General features: G+C 44.7%; 1 pseudogene; it reads right to left on the bottom strand.

Annotated features, from left to right (window-relative positions):
* Positions 1-8303: 8303 nt before the first annotated feature.
* LOC114632824 lies at positions 8304-15253 on the bottom strand (annotated as a pseudogene).
* Between the last annotated feature and the right edge of the window lie 224 nt (positions 15254-15477).

Here is a 15477-nt window from a genome sequence, read left to right as displayed (position 1 = left end):
AGGCAGGATTTGGATGATGGAAAGGCTGAGGGAAAAAAAGAATATGTCAGGCCTCATTAGACATACCATTGTGGAGCTGGGAACAAATGGGGGATGTCTGGGAACAACATACAAACTCTCAGAACCGGGAGTTTATGTAGGTTCTGAGTGAATAGGAAAAGCTCAGATCAGAAAGGGCTTGTGTATCTAATGACAAGAGGCTTGATATGGTCAGAGAAGTGGTTAAGAGCTCTTGGCTATGTAAGTATGAGGTGCTGAGTTCAAATCCCGAGCACCTATGCAAAAAGCTAGGAATGGCCACACATTCTTGTAATCCAGAATTGGTGAGGGGAGACAGGTAGACTCAGCGCTTGTTGGCTAGCCAGCCTAGCTGAAACTCTTTATGGTTAAGTGATAGATCCTGTCTGAAGTCAGTAAGGAGGGGTGTGAGAGAGAAAAACACTCAATGTCCTCCTTTGGTCTCTTCATGTGTGTGTCCATGTCTTGTGTGTGTTCTCTCTCTGTCTCTCTGCTTCTCTCTCTCTCTCTCTGTCTCTCTCTCTCTCTCTCTCATTGACTCAAATTGACTTATAAGTAAGCACAACACATTGGCTGAAAACTCAGAGAAGGGTAGCTTCTCAAGTAGTAAACATGAGTCTTAGTATTCTATTGCTGCTAAGAGACATCATGACCACAGCAACTCTTATAAAGGAAAACATTGAATTGGGGCTGGCCTACAGTCTCAGAGGTTTAGTCCATTATCGTCATGGCAGAGAGTATGGCAGCACTCAGGTAGACATGGTGCTGGAGAAGAAACTGAGAGTTCAGCATCCAGAGCCATAGGCTGCAGGCTTGGCCTTTTTAAACCTCAAAACCCAGCCTCAGGGATGCAGCTACTCCAACAAGGCCACACCTCCTAATCCCTCACATAGTGCCACTCCCCAAGGACCAACCAGTGAAATAGATGAGCCTCTGGGGGCCATTCTTATTCAAACCACAACATGATTCTCTTGTTTGGCCTTACTCTCCCTATGTTTCCATATTGCTGTGGCAGAAAGCTAACAACCTAAGGTGAGTGAGAGGTCATTCTGCAGACAGGCCGTTCAGCCTGTTCTGGTGTTGTTTAGGGCAGTGAGAATAAGAATGGACAATCATCTTACCCCTGTCTGTGAATACCCAGGAAACGTCTCTGGGGACCAAATTTTGTCTTTGTCTTCATTATCTTTTTCACATCTTCACTGGGCCTGTGCAAACTTTGTCAGTTGGGTGGATTTCCTGCATCTTCCACTGATTCATATGAACAGTAAAGAATGTCTAATTGTTTAGTTTTCCTAAAAACCATTCTTTCACCTGTCTCCCCACCCACCTTTAGCCCACTGTCCAGTGAGTCAGCAGCTATACTGGCCACTGCATGTGAATCCATCATTGGTGTGTAATCCCTAAGCCTGAGTGTCCAACCTGGGGTCTCCGAGAATGCTTTTGTTGTTGTGGTGGTGGTGGTGGTATATGTGGTATATTGTATGTTACATGCTGTGGAAATTTAGAGAAGCAGTCCTTGTCTCACCAGAGACGTGAGTGGGTGGCAGTTCCTAGTTTAGGTGATGTTTAAAATGGGTTGAAGGATGGGGCAGGTCACTGGGCAGACATGTAAATTGAGGTAAGATGATAATGGGTCATGCATGCCAAGAGTCAGTTCTAGGGAAGCCCGTGTTTTATTCTGAGCTAAGGTAACTATTTTTAGGAAAGCTGGGAGGTGCAGTTTAAACTTGGATTCCCGAGTCACCCGTCTGTGCTTTCGATCTGTGTGTTGGTGTGTGAGTTACAGTTTTGGTCTCAGCTTCATAGCTTGTGCTGATGATGCACTCAAAGGTATGAAGTCTTTGGTCCCGAATTCAGATATAGAACTAGAAAGGTTGAGGGAAGGGGTGCAAATGGAGACTGCGGAGAGGGACATCAGGAACTGGAGAAGATGGTCAGAGAAGGCCGAAGAAGAGGACAGGTCCCAGGTCTGCTGGGCCAATTGGACCTGGCAGGAAGTGAAGACCTGAGCCAATAGAGCATATAATTTCAGACGGACCATACTTAAAACAAGAAGTAATATCCTAGGGACATTTTTACACTGTTGAACTAAAACATCTTTTAAGAAAAAAAGTGGCTCTGAACAGCATGACTTGGCTCAGATCATCCAGCTAAGAACTCAAGTCAAGCCTCTAGTGTGTCTCCTCACCAGCCTGCCTTCCAGTGGGGATGGTTCACCCTGATTATCTTAGCTCAGAGTCTGGGATGCTCTTGACGAAGCTTGGAAGCTACTCTACGAATTGCTTGACTTGATATTTTGAAAATATGATAGATTCAAGCATGAATAAGTGTGACATGCTGAATCTACACAGGGGAGGGAGCAATGAAGGGTGCTGAGCATTTGTGCAATTAAGGATATGGGTGTGTGTGTGTGCATGTGTGTGTATGTGTGTGTGTGCATGTGTGTGTATATGTGTGTGTGTGCATGTATGAGCATATGTGTGTGTGCGTGCTATGTGTGTGTGTGTGCATGTGTGTATGTGCATGTGTGTGAGTGTGCATGTGTATGTGCCTGCATGTGTGTGTGTGTGTGCGCGCCCGCGCATGTACAGGGGCACGCACCTGGATGCTTAAATTGTACTTCTGGATATACTACTCAAATTGTACCTCTGTGTATTCTCTTAAGACATAAGACATTTTTAGTTTCTCACTTTGGGAAGGGTAACCATGGGGATCTTCTCTAACTGTTCTTGACTTTGAAATTTTCTTAGGAATAAGTTGGGTTCTCTAGCTGGGGGACAGTGTGCAATAGACAACACAGTATATTTTTTAAATTTACAATCTTTATTTACCTGATAGGGAAAGCAAGAACTAGATTTTAGACTAATTCATTGTATGATTGTTGGAAGTACTCAATCTCTGTTATCACATTGTAACACAATGGAAGTGGCTGAAGAACTGGCTCATTCCCTTCCCCCTTCTTTGTCTCTCTCCAGAGTCTTGCTTTCCTGGCTTGCCTCTGACTAGCTTTGTAGTTGATAATGACCTTGAATGGCTGATCTGCTGCCACACCTTCCAAGTACTGTGGTTAAGGCCTGCGTACACCACCAACCTGGTTTTCTGTGATATTGGTGAGAAGCCCAGGGCTTAGTGTGTGTTAGGCCAGTGCTCTACCAGCTGAGCTGCAGTCCCAGCCCCATATGTTTCCATATAACTTTCTAAAAAAAGAAAGATTTTATTTGAAATTATATATATGGAATGGGGACTATGTGTATGTGAAGGCAGGTGCTTTTGCAGGTTAGATCCCCTTGGATCTAGAGTTACAGGTGACTGTGAGATGCCCACTGTGGGTGCTAGGTACAGAACCAGGATCCTCTGGAAAAGCAGTGCAGACTCTTAACCAATATGCCTCCTCTCTAGTTCCTTCAACATAGCTTATAGCTGTTTCATGTCTTTGATATGTCTGCTAAGATGTATTAGCTCATTAGCTCATGAAGCGCAAAGGTATATGATCACCAAACAATGAAATGGACTCATGTCATCCTGGACATTGTGAGATAGCACAGTAGAGATGATAGAAGATCACTAAAATACACACTTTAAAAATTTATGTTTTTTATTTATGTGTATGTGCGTGCTTGCAAGAGTTTATATGTGCCTTGTACATGCAGGTGCCCACAGAAGCCAGAAGGTGTCAGAACTCCTGGAACTGAAGCTATAGGTAGTTGTGAATTACTATGTGGTTGCTGGGAATTGAACCCAGGTCCTCTGGCAGAGTAGTTAAATGCTCTTAGCTATTGAGCCACTTCTTCAGTCCCCTAAGCTACAATTTTAAAAATTTGATCTTAGTGGAACAGTTATTGCAGGGGCTCTTCATCTTGATACTGGTGACATTTGCAACTAGGTAACTCTTCAGTGTTGAGTGAACAGTTGCATCTTCACTCTATGTTCTAGGCCCAGCTTTGACAGTAAACAAATATCACTGGCTGCTGCCAGATATTCCTTGGGGAGCGGAGTGCTTTGTGGTTGAGAAGTGCTTACTTAGCAGAAATGAACATTTCTGTAGCCTGTGGTTTTATCTCGTTTTGACCTATCATTTGAAGATTATGTTCAATAAATTTTAACACACATAGTTAATTGTAATTCACAGATTCTGTGTTTGAGGATGTGTCTGTTTGTCATCTCGAGTCACTACCTGTGGCACACCAGTGGACCTTTGAGGACAGGAGCAGCCACGACAAATCCAGTTGACCCATGTTGAGCCTTAACTGTCAACCTGACAACCTAGAAATACCTGAGAGACCACCTCAGCTAAGGAATTGTCTGAAACACTTTAGCCTGTAGGTATGTCTGAGGGAGACTGTCTTGATATAGTTAGACCCGGCCCGCTGTGAGCATAGCATTTCATGGGCTGGCCCTGGTGTGTGTGAGAGCAGGGGAAGCTAGCTGGCAGCAGCAAGCAAGCACAGAAGGATCCATGTTGTCTTTGATCTTGACTCTGGGTGTGAGTCCCTGCCTTGGCTTCCTCTCTCTGATGGACTGTGACCTGAAATTATAAATCAAATACCTCTCTTAATGCTTGTTTTTGTTTGTTTGTTGTTTTAAATTTATATGTATGGATGTATTGCCTTCGTGTGAGTTTCTTCCTGGTGCTCTAAGCGACCAGGCAACGGTGTCACTTCCCCTGGAGTTGGAGTGACTTGTGTGAGCTCTGGGAATCCAACCTGGGTCCTCTGAGAGAGCTTTACAGCCCCATGTAATAAATATGTTTTAATGTAATTTTTTGGCAGCTATAAAATATAACATATACCTTGTTTTGTTCTTTTATTTTATATTCCCTCTGTATACCCGACTCAGGATGGTAAACACTTACTGTTGAAGTATAAAAGCAGTGAACGGTTGGATGCTATGAGTAAAGATGATCCGGGATCATGTTTGACCAAATTTAGTACAACAGCTGTCCATGGAATGATCAAAATGTGAGGTGTTCTTTAATATCCACATGGCCCTCTAACTCTTGTCTGAGAGCAGTGGGCTGCTTTCATGTATGTGTCCGACAACCCAGGGACTGGTGGAGACTCTGTGATAATTCCAGCTTATGCGGTCCCATGGTCTGGGGTGCAGACCCAAGGTCTTGCACCAGCTGTTGTCACTACATGCAGAATGTTAACTGAGCTTCAAGTCCTCCATAGAGTTCAGACTTACAGTTCTAATGTAGTAACGTAGAGATAGAGACAGTGCTTCTGGGAAAGATGAAAATGCTATGGTTGTGATCCATGGTAACCTGAGTTCAAATGCTGTGACAGTTTTTGTAGCCCCCAAGGGTCCTGTAGAGGCCTCTCAGGCAGGTCTGCCTGCCCAGCTGTGGGTTCCAGGTCCTATTCCACCTGGAATAGCTTTTCTGTTGGGAATCTGCTGCAGGAGAAACTTTCGCAGAAGCTTTGGAAGCCACTGTTGTGATTTGCTTGCTTGTTTCAGTCATCTGTGACAGAGGCATAGACCTTGATTGTAGAACTGCAGGCGTTCTGTGTTCCACCGCAGTTGCATTTCTCAAGGAAAATTTCCCTGCACGTGGCATTTAGAAACAGTTTTTTCTCCTAGCTACCCACAGTGGAACTCTGGATGATGGGAGCGTTTGATTGGGCAATTCTAAGCTTCTTAAGGAGCCATTTGTTTTTTGTTTTCTAAACTCTCTATCCTCCAATACTTGTTTCTGTATTCTTCAGAAGCTTGTTTTCTTGATAATACAACCACTAGATAGTTGAACAAAAATGTAGAGGTTTCTGAATTAATACAGAATCTCACAAATCTGCTATCACCAGCTCATGGACTAAGAAAATTCTACATAATTTTAAGAAAGACTAAAATCTTCATTTGTTATGAGTAATATACTTTTTAAAGTTATGATTAAGATAATGATGAGGTCTTCTAGTTTGTTATCCATTATCGTACACATATATAGTGTAAAAGCACTGAAGTTCAGTAGTTTATGCTGGCTTTTCTCTCAACTTAGTTCATATTTTCCTTTAATATAAATTCTTGGCTTCAGGGTGATAATAAAAGAAAAGTCAACAATCATTGGAGAACACTTCTAATAAACAGTTGCAAACATGAAGAGATGTCCAGAGGCAAAGGACTTCAGGCCAGTGGTGTCACTGTGCTGCTCTGGGGACTGCCTGCAGTGGAGCGGGTTTTTGGCAGAGGATAAGGAGGCGACATTGCTTTGTGCATAGACTCCAACCAGAGATGTGACATTTTGGTTCATTACTCATCCACTTGATAGGTTTGATTACTACTGAGGCTAGAGAGTCTCTGAGGGAGAGAAGAAGTAGAAAGGGCCCAAGACCTTTGATATATTAGAGTACAATAAATAGCGGCAGAAAGCAAACCTTTGATGGATGCTGGAGAGTCATGGTTAACACATTCCCTGACAAGTTCTGCTGCCTGAAGAATGTCACACTAGCATTTTCAGAGAGGCAGAAAGCTGTTTATTTCCTGGAAAATGGATATTTCCAATACTTTTTTCCTCAAGAAAGTAAGTTAATTAAGAAGGTAATGTGTTTATAATATGGTAGTGATTCTTTAACAGCTGTTTTGAACTTGTCTTCATTTACTTGTCATAGAAATTTAGATATGTTCTGTCGTATTCACCTTAGAGCTGACAGACTTTAAATATCCTGACAAGGGTCACACAGTGACAAAGGTCACACAGTGACTAGATGGTGTATTGGAACTGGAGAGAGACACCCAGATTCCCATTTTAGAAATCATGTTCTTCACCCACAGCTCAGATTCCCAAACACCAATCCCACGTTCTCTCACTAGCTTGGTCATTGTTTTTTTTCAGAAGATTTTATGATTGTTCACTGGATAAATATCATATCAAATTAAGCCTTGTAACTTTCATATCTTTTTCACTATCCTGACTGTAGCATTTCATATCTTTTTTTATGATGCTGCTTATGTGAGAAAGTGAATAAGGAAACATTAAGTGCTGATGATATATCTGGAAGCTATTACTCACAGCCTAGAGACAAGGCTTGCATTTACATCCAAACTTAGTCTTTTATAATCCTAATATCAACCTAACATAATGTCTATGCTAAGTGGAAGAATGCTGCCTAACATCCACAAGACATTTGGGGTGAGCCCCAGCACTACAATACATACAGAAACGGTTAGCTAAAGTCTCATTTGGAAACTGCTGCTATTTAAAGGATTTTTAATTACCACACAATGTTCACTAACTGTGAGGGGAAGAACCTGCCTGCTGCAAGCACATATCCTTTGAGGAAAAATGCCTTTCTTTCCTTTGCATCTGAACACATCATGATATTTCTTAGGGATATTTCTGCAAACTCTTTTTCTTTGTATGCTTTCACTGGGGCCCTCCTCCAATTTGAGGCTGAAAATATTAGAGTGGGATTTTCTATACTAGGATGAGGGCACCCTAAGAAAGATTGTTGCTGCCGGGCAGTGGTGGCTCACGCCTTTGATCCCAGCACTTGGGAGGCAGAGACAGGCGGATGTCTGAGTTTGAGGCCAGCCTGGACTACAAAGTGAGTTCCAGGACAGCCAGGGCTACAAAGAGAAACTCTGTCTCGAAAAACAAAACAAAACAAAACAAAACAAAAAATGGAGGAGGAGGAGGATTGTTGACGGGGTTTCTATGCTCAACTTTTCTGGATAAGATAAGGGTTCTGCCCTGAGGTAATGAATGCCTACTCTGATCTCTCAGCCTTCCCCAAAGCAGTTAAGAACCTCCTTCTGAAGCTAGACTAACTCAGCCCAGCCTCCTGTCCCAGAACAGTGTTCACACTCGGGGATCTTTCTCATGATACACTTTCTCATGACTAAAGGCTAACAGGTAAAAGTATCTGCAAACGTCTTAGTAGTAACTATAAGTGCATGGTTTTAAATTATCAGTGTGTGTGACATGTGGGTGCCATGGTGCATGTGTGGACACCACCATGTAGTTCTCTCTTCCTCCATGTTTATGTGTGTTTGGTTATTGTGCTCAGATCATCTTACCCATCTTACCCAAAGTTGCTAGTGCTAATGCATGCCCAGTTTGGGGGCCTGTGCAAACAAGGGGCCCTTAAGTCTAAACTTCACTGGCATTGTGATATACTCCATTATCTGGTGGAGATGGATGTACTGTATACGAAAGTGCAATATTAACAGGTTCAATAAAGGTTATGGTCAGCAGGAATCCAACAAGGCTACCTGGCTCTCCATGTGTTTAGCACTTTCTTTTACCCCTTTTCTTTCCATTACCTCTGGTGGGTGGTGGGCTAGAATGGAGGTTAAAGCATTTAAATACATTTTTAAAGTAAGTTTTTTTTTTTTTTTAAATATAAGCCTACAATGGTCCACTCTATTTCATTCTGTGGGCATGTCAGGAAACTGCCTTCTGCATTTTGATTCACACTTCTCCTTACAGTGATAAGAACTGATAGTAGAGATAGGATTTTCATGTGTCGTGATAAATTTCTGCAAGAATGTTCCAGAAATATAGATACACTTTCATGAGCAAAAGTATTTTAGGATTTATGATAATAGCCATAAAATTCAATGAAGAATGTTTGGAAGAAATGTGCAGTTTTACAAGTCAGACATAGTGGCGTGAGTGTGTCATCTAAGTAAGCACTTTGGTGACTGAGATAGGAAGATTTTAAGTTTGAGGTCTGATTAGCATCTATAGCACAACATTCAGAAGAAAAGGAGTTAGTGAAAAAAGAGAATAGAATTCAAAAGCATTTATAATATTAAAAGTACAATCATGGAAATATATGTAAATATGCAGCATATATCCCACTGTTGCTGTTTTTCTCTGAAGGAAATGATTTAGGAATTGGTTGTCAAGGAGTGTGTCTGTATATAAAAAATGAAAGTACCTACTAAGAGTGTTAGAGCGTCAGTGATTCTTGTTTAAGATAAGCTAGCAATTGATTGCTCTAAGATTTATTATAATTCTTTATATTCTTTGAGAATTTCCTACAATGAAATATGATCATAGCCACCAAAATTTTCACCTACACACACACACACACACACACACACACACACACGTGCATACACACACTATAAAATGGTATCTTCTAAACATGACACAGCCATTGCTGTAATGGACTCACAGAAGTTATGGCTACCTGCAGAAGATGTGCACAAAACCAAGCCAACCAACCTTTGGTGATATTTTAGATAAGAAACTAGACCATCATCCTTAATCTTACCCAAAGTAAGGGATTCCTACATGGAAAAAGAAAGAGGAATAATGTCCTGATCAGAGAGACAATAAGTTCTAACCTTTAGTTGTGCCACAGTTGGAAGCCACTAACTGGTTCTGGCCTCATGATGATGAGATTCAGTGAGTTGAGTGCCAATGAGATGCTGGTACCCAGGACAGTACCTCCACTCATGAATATTTCCTATGGAAAGTTCTTATAAAGTCTGTTGCTTCTCACAGATTCACAAGCTTATAAAACAAAAGGCCTATAAAGGGAAACATTTGTAGTCATGAATCTAAAGTTCTGTACAGGTGGCTGTGATTATGGTAGCTGACCTTCTATACCATAGAGGAGTGTAAATATTCCCAGCATAGTCCTCTGTATGGAATTACCTTTGGTCCTGTTTTGTTTTTTCAAGATGATATAAAATACATAATTAATTTGGAAATATATATTCTCTTCAATAGGCTTCTGTGTCCCTCCCCCCTTCTCCTCTCCCTACCCCCCCTGTGTGTGTGTGTGTATGTAACTATGTATGTTGGTTATCTGTGAGTGTAGGTGTATGTGTCAATCAGAGGACAACTTTCCATAATTTGGTTTTTATTTCCACTGTGGGTTCACAGGATTGTTAGGCTTGTATGTCAAGCACTTTTACCTGCTAAGCTATCTTGCTAGACTTGTTTTTGTTGTTGTTGTTGCTGTTGCTGTTGTTTTCTTGAGATTGAGTCTTGCTGTATAGCTCTGGCTGTGAACTCTTGCTGGTAAGTAGGGTAGGCTGCCCTGTAACTCACTCTAGTGCCAACCGTTAGTCTGTGTGCTCCAGGACTGCCCTGGATACCCACTGCATGGTGGGAAATTTTGTTAAGAATGTTTCTACTGTACCAAGTAGCATAAGGCCTTCCAGGAAGTGAAAGATCTTTGCAAAGTCTAAAAATGAGAATCATAAAGAAAGTAAAACTCCTACTTACTGTGGCCATGTGTGTTAACCTCTAAGACAACTTCCCCCCATGTACTCCTTTTAAAAAACACTTGAAGGCCGGGAGAAGTGTTCCATAGCAGAAATGCTCTGTGCAAGATGGACAGCTTGAGTTCTGATATCCAGAACCCACATAAAAGTTGGACTCAGTTGCATGTGTCCATAACGTCAGTATGCTTAGGAGAAGAGGTGGGAGGTGGAGACTGGAGAATCCTCCAGAAGCACACAAGCCAGTTAGCCGGAAGTACTCAGCATCATGGCAAACAGCAAAGACAGGTCCTGCCTCTAAGTGAGGTGGAAGGTGAGAACCGGTACCAGAGGTTGACCTCTGACCTCTGCACACAAATGTGTGAACACATAACTTAGTGTGTAAAAAAAAAGTGGAAAGCTTGGGGCTGGAGAGATGGCTCAGCAGTTAAGAGCACTTGACTGCTCCTCCAGTGGTTCTGTGTCCTGGCATATTGAAGAATAGGCCTTGGTATACAGCAGGCTAAGGTGAGAGATGGATAGGTCTCTAATGGCAGTGACTCCATGGGAGGGTGCCTACGCCAGCATTTGGAGTCAAGTTATTTGAGCATGTAAGCAGAGCAGCATCTCACACAACCATGGCCTCTCCTCAGGCACAGGTGCTTTTTAGCTCCCCCACAGGATCTCTGAACTCAGGAAGAGTTCCAAGAAAGGCCAACCCCCATTGCTGCTAAAGAGTGGCCCTCTAATCCATGATTGGGAGCTGGCAAGACAAGTATTATCCTCTGGTGCAGGAGGTGAGGGGGCACCTCAATACTGAAGGCTCCTGCTGACCCTAGCCTCCTACACAAACTAGCAGAACCTCCAAACTTAGGCTGCCATTTGGAGAACTGAAAGACAGTTCTCCACCCACACTCCACTGTCATTCCCTTCCCCACATCCTGCCTTTCTGTGTTTATAACCCCTGTGTGAATGAATTACAATTTGAGAAAAAATAAATTATTTTTTTAAAAAAGAAAGAAAGTTCAGAAGATAGGTCCAGAGTGGGAATAGAAGTGTAAGGTGGCAAAGCTGCCACTGAGAAAAGACTTCAGTCCTGTAGGGTTCTGCACTAGTGTCCCACCCCCAGCTGCTCACATGTGGAACATTATACAGAGAAAGACGACACTTTTTCTTGTTGAGGATCTTATTATTTGAAATCTTCTAGCTGCTGGACTGCCTTCCTAACAGTATCCCCCCCTCCCTAAGTTGTCTAACCACTTCATATTCAATATAATTTGGACTACCCAAATTACTCAAATTGAATCTAGAAAAGAGTAAAATCTAGCTTATTTTGCTGAATATTTAATATGAGAAAAAAAAAAAAAAAGAAAGACAGTTCTCCAGAGGCCATCGAAGAGTTTTTGCACTGCCTTCTTGGCTCTGGTTGGCCTGTGGAGGGATTTTGAGGCTCTGGCCCAGCCCAAGCGACTAGCAGGTCTTGGAAGATCCTGGGAACTACACAGAAGAGCCCAGGAATCAGCAGGGGCTGAGGGAAGATGGGTGAGCTTCTTGGCTTCAGTAGATGATGGGGCAGGTAGAGTGTGAACACTTTCTGGTACATGACCCCAGAGCCAAACTCTAGAGATGCAAAGGAAGGGACAGGTGGGCAGTGGCAGAGCACAGGGAGGGCCTTGGTCTGAGGTGTCCTGAGCTTTCTGATCAGGATTGTATGTTTATTAGAAAGGCCTTGGACAGATGAACCCTGAGTTACCAGCTGAGGAAGAAATGAAAAAACCCTCATCCTCCATGGACCACCTCCCTGGTCTCCTGTGAACTCTGTCCAGTGGCAGACAGGAAGTCTCCCAAAAAGTGGTCCCTGCCTCCTCTCCATGGGGTTGTCCTTGTCCGATCCGACTGCAGGGGCCCACAGTGGATGCACGTTGTGGTGCTGGTGCCTGCAGCCAAGAGCTGACAGGGTGGGGTCTTTGGCTCTAGCAGAAAGTGGTTCTAGAAACCCAGAACAGAACGGAAAAGGAGACGGCTGGGGACCAATTTCGGCTGAGGAACCAGAAGAAGACTCTGAGGAAACACTGGGCAGCTTGGAGGCATTTGCAGATGGCTCCTTGGGCAACAGAGGGGAGTCTCAGCCACACACGTGAGCATTCCTCCTGGGGCTGCAATGGTCAAAAGGGCAAATGGGTCTTGTAAGAAATTCATGGTAGATGATGCCTTTTTTTTTTCTTAAAAAATAGTTTGTACAGTGAGCAGATTTCACACGAAGGAGCCTGAGGCCAGAAGAGCCGGTCAGGGGAGGAAGGCACTTCACACTCTCATGGGTGAGCTGGGCTGCTCAGTTCCTTCAGGACTCCATTCCGCTTGGTCCTGGGACTCAGGCTTGCTCCCTCTGGGAAGGACTCTGCCCCCGAGGAGTCTGTCTGCACTAGGTTCACAGGGTGGTGGATGGCAGCTTCCTCACTCCCCGCTGTGCCAGGATGGATGACTCAATTGGCTTGAGTTGGGGCGTGGGTTTGGAGCTATTGAGTGCAGAATACATAGCTGCCATGGCCCCCTTCACAAGCTGCAGGTCTTGGTAGGACAACTGGCTCTGGGGAAGCTGGTCTTTCTGGGTGATCCATGGGTGCTGTAGGACCTGCTTGGCTGTGAGACGCTGGTGGGGGTCCACATGCAGAATCTTAGATACCAAGTCCTTGGCTGTCTCTGAGACCGTGTTCCAGTTTCTCCCACTGAGGGTGAACTTCCCGCTGCCGATCCGGGTAAGGATCTCCTCTGGTGTGTCACTGGGCCCGTTGGCAAATGGAGTGTATCCTGCCAGCATAGTGTACAGCAGAATACCCAGGCTCCATATGTCACAGCCTTCATCGTAGCCCTGACGCTTTAACACCTCAGATGACACAAAGTTGGCTGTGTAGCAAGGTGTCATGAGGAGCCCGTTCTCAGCCTGCAGCTGCTTGGCAAAGCCAAAGTCACAGATGTGCAGGCACTCGGGGTTCCCAGACTCATCCACGTACAGGATGTTACTGGGTTTTGAGATCCCTGTGGACGACCCCTTGAGAGTGCAGGTATTCCACAGTCTTGCTGATAGTGTGTAGGATGAAGCTGGCTTCCCAATCGGAGAAGAACTTCTGCCCTAGGATCTTATCCAGCAGCTCCCCGCCTCTCATCAGCTCTGTCACCAGGTAGACGTGCTAACCGTCATCATACACGTCTTTCAGGGTGATGATGTTGGGGTGCTGTCCATACTGCAGAAGAATCTCAATCTCTTCTGAGGGATCTCTCTTGCTCTTGTCGATGAGCTTGACAGCATACTCCATGTTGGTGGCCTTGTGGACACAGCACTTACACACAGAGTAGGAGCCCACACCGATTGTCTCCTTTACTATGTAGCCATCACTGAAAACCAAGTTCTTCCCGTGGAGTTGCTGTACCACCGAGTGCAGGGGGGCCTGCGTGGCCCGAGGTTTGCCGTCATCCTCCATCAGACCAGTGGCCACGAAGCTAAAGCCATGGAACAGCTGATGGGTGCCAGCACTAGGGGTGATGCCTGGTGAATCCCTGGGTGTGAGTCACTTGTGGATCCTCATCTGGAAGTGATCCCATGTCTTGGAACCTTTGCCACAAGGTGTTTTTCAGGTAGTGATTCTCAATGTCTTGGTAGGCATGCGCACTGGTCCTTTCACTTTCAGATTCTTTTCCTTTGCACCTCTGATCAGGTGCACCATCAACACAAATTTGGAAGTTAAGTTTCCAACACATGAACACAAACAACCATTTTACCCCAGGAACCATTATGTGTTGTGGGGGCAATTGTCTACTCTTACATTGACACAATAAAGGGGTGCTCTATATACCAAATAACATTGGCAAGGCACTGCCAGCTCCTATCGTTCCTTCACAGTAAAGTTTAGCCTGAAGATGGCCAGGACATTAAGTGATTAACTGCCCATTTTCCAGGAAGTTAATGGTATCCAAAGCCCAACAGAGCACAAGACCATGTGACTCATATCCATCCTGATAGTGAACAGGGCTGGCCCATCATTTCTATTTCCTCTGAACCCTTAGCCAGCATGTGGCCCTGATGCCTCCAGCCTTCTGAGGCTGGCAGGACTCTGTCTGGTGCAACTATTCCATTCCCTGGCCCTGAACCTCTGATAGGAACAGGGGCTCTGTGAGGAGGCAGAACCACCTGGAAATCCATTCACAGGAGAGTGATCCAGGCCTGTCACTAGTTGACTGTGTACCTCTGGGCTATTTAGCTTGCATTTTAGCTTCCCTACCAGAAAATGTATCCTTGACTATCTGGCCGGCAGTGGGCACTGTGCTGACTATCACTGCCCAGTGCAGGGATGCTGGGTACTGCTCTTAGCAGCTTCTCCCTTCCAGGCCTCAGGGGCACCCCTCAGCCTCAGAGAGCAAGGCACTGATTTTCCAGGGCTGCCATGCTCACTCTCTTCCCCTCTTCTTGTTTAGTTTACCAGGTACTCCTATTTTATGCATTTGCACAGGGTGGCCAACTGGTGATGTGAGATGTTGCTCTCCCCCGCTGGCCACACACACACTCAGGACAGGTCTTTTAGCACACAGGCATATCCCACCATCTGAGCCATACTGTAGCCATCATGTCTGGGTATTGCTCTTCAGTGCTTCCTAGGCCAACACAGGCCACCGGCTAGGCCTGGATCCTGCATCCTGCATTGTGTTTGCCCATGTGATCTTCTCAGAGCCAATTACTTGACAACCTTAGGGGTCAAATTCATGTTGTAGTGAGCAACCTGAGGATTTGCAAAGCGCTGCTCTTCCTGGGTCACCCAGTAGTGGCCATTAGGATTAGTCTCCTCCCCTAGCCCAGCAGCAGCCACAGCGGTGGGGAAAACCAACTGGAGAGCCCTTGCGATGCCTTTGCTGGCAGGTCTGAGATCCTTGACCTTTCTGTGCCCCTCATCTGAGAAATGGGTAACAGGGTATCCCCTGAGGGACTCCTGTAGAGATGAGACAAGCCATCATCAGAGCCTAGCAGACAGCAAACGATCTGACAGTACCAGTCTTCGTACCCAGATGTTTCCAACAGGGATTATGGGATACATGGTCCTGGGGAAGAGGCTCATGTGTGCTGAGCACAAAAGCATAGTAGACAGATGTGATTCTTGATGCTGATCAGGGAAATCTCACACAGACCTCAGAAGAGGGAGCATGGCTTACTGGTAGACCTTGAGAGCCTGATACCCAGCTTCAAGCACTCACCCGCTCCCTGGCCAACCTTTTGCAGCTATGTCCTACTCCTTGACCCTCTCCAGTACACAGCTGGAT

This window comes from Grammomys surdaster, unplaced genomic scaffold (genome assembly GCF_004785775.1).
Source record: "Grammomys surdaster isolate TR1022 unplaced genomic scaffold, NIH_TR_1.0 427, whole genome shotgun sequence".
Classification (NCBI taxonomy): Eukaryota; Metazoa; Chordata; class Mammalia; order Rodentia; family Muridae; genus Grammomys; species Grammomys surdaster.
This window is presented reverse-complemented; position numbering and strand designations above follow the sequence as displayed.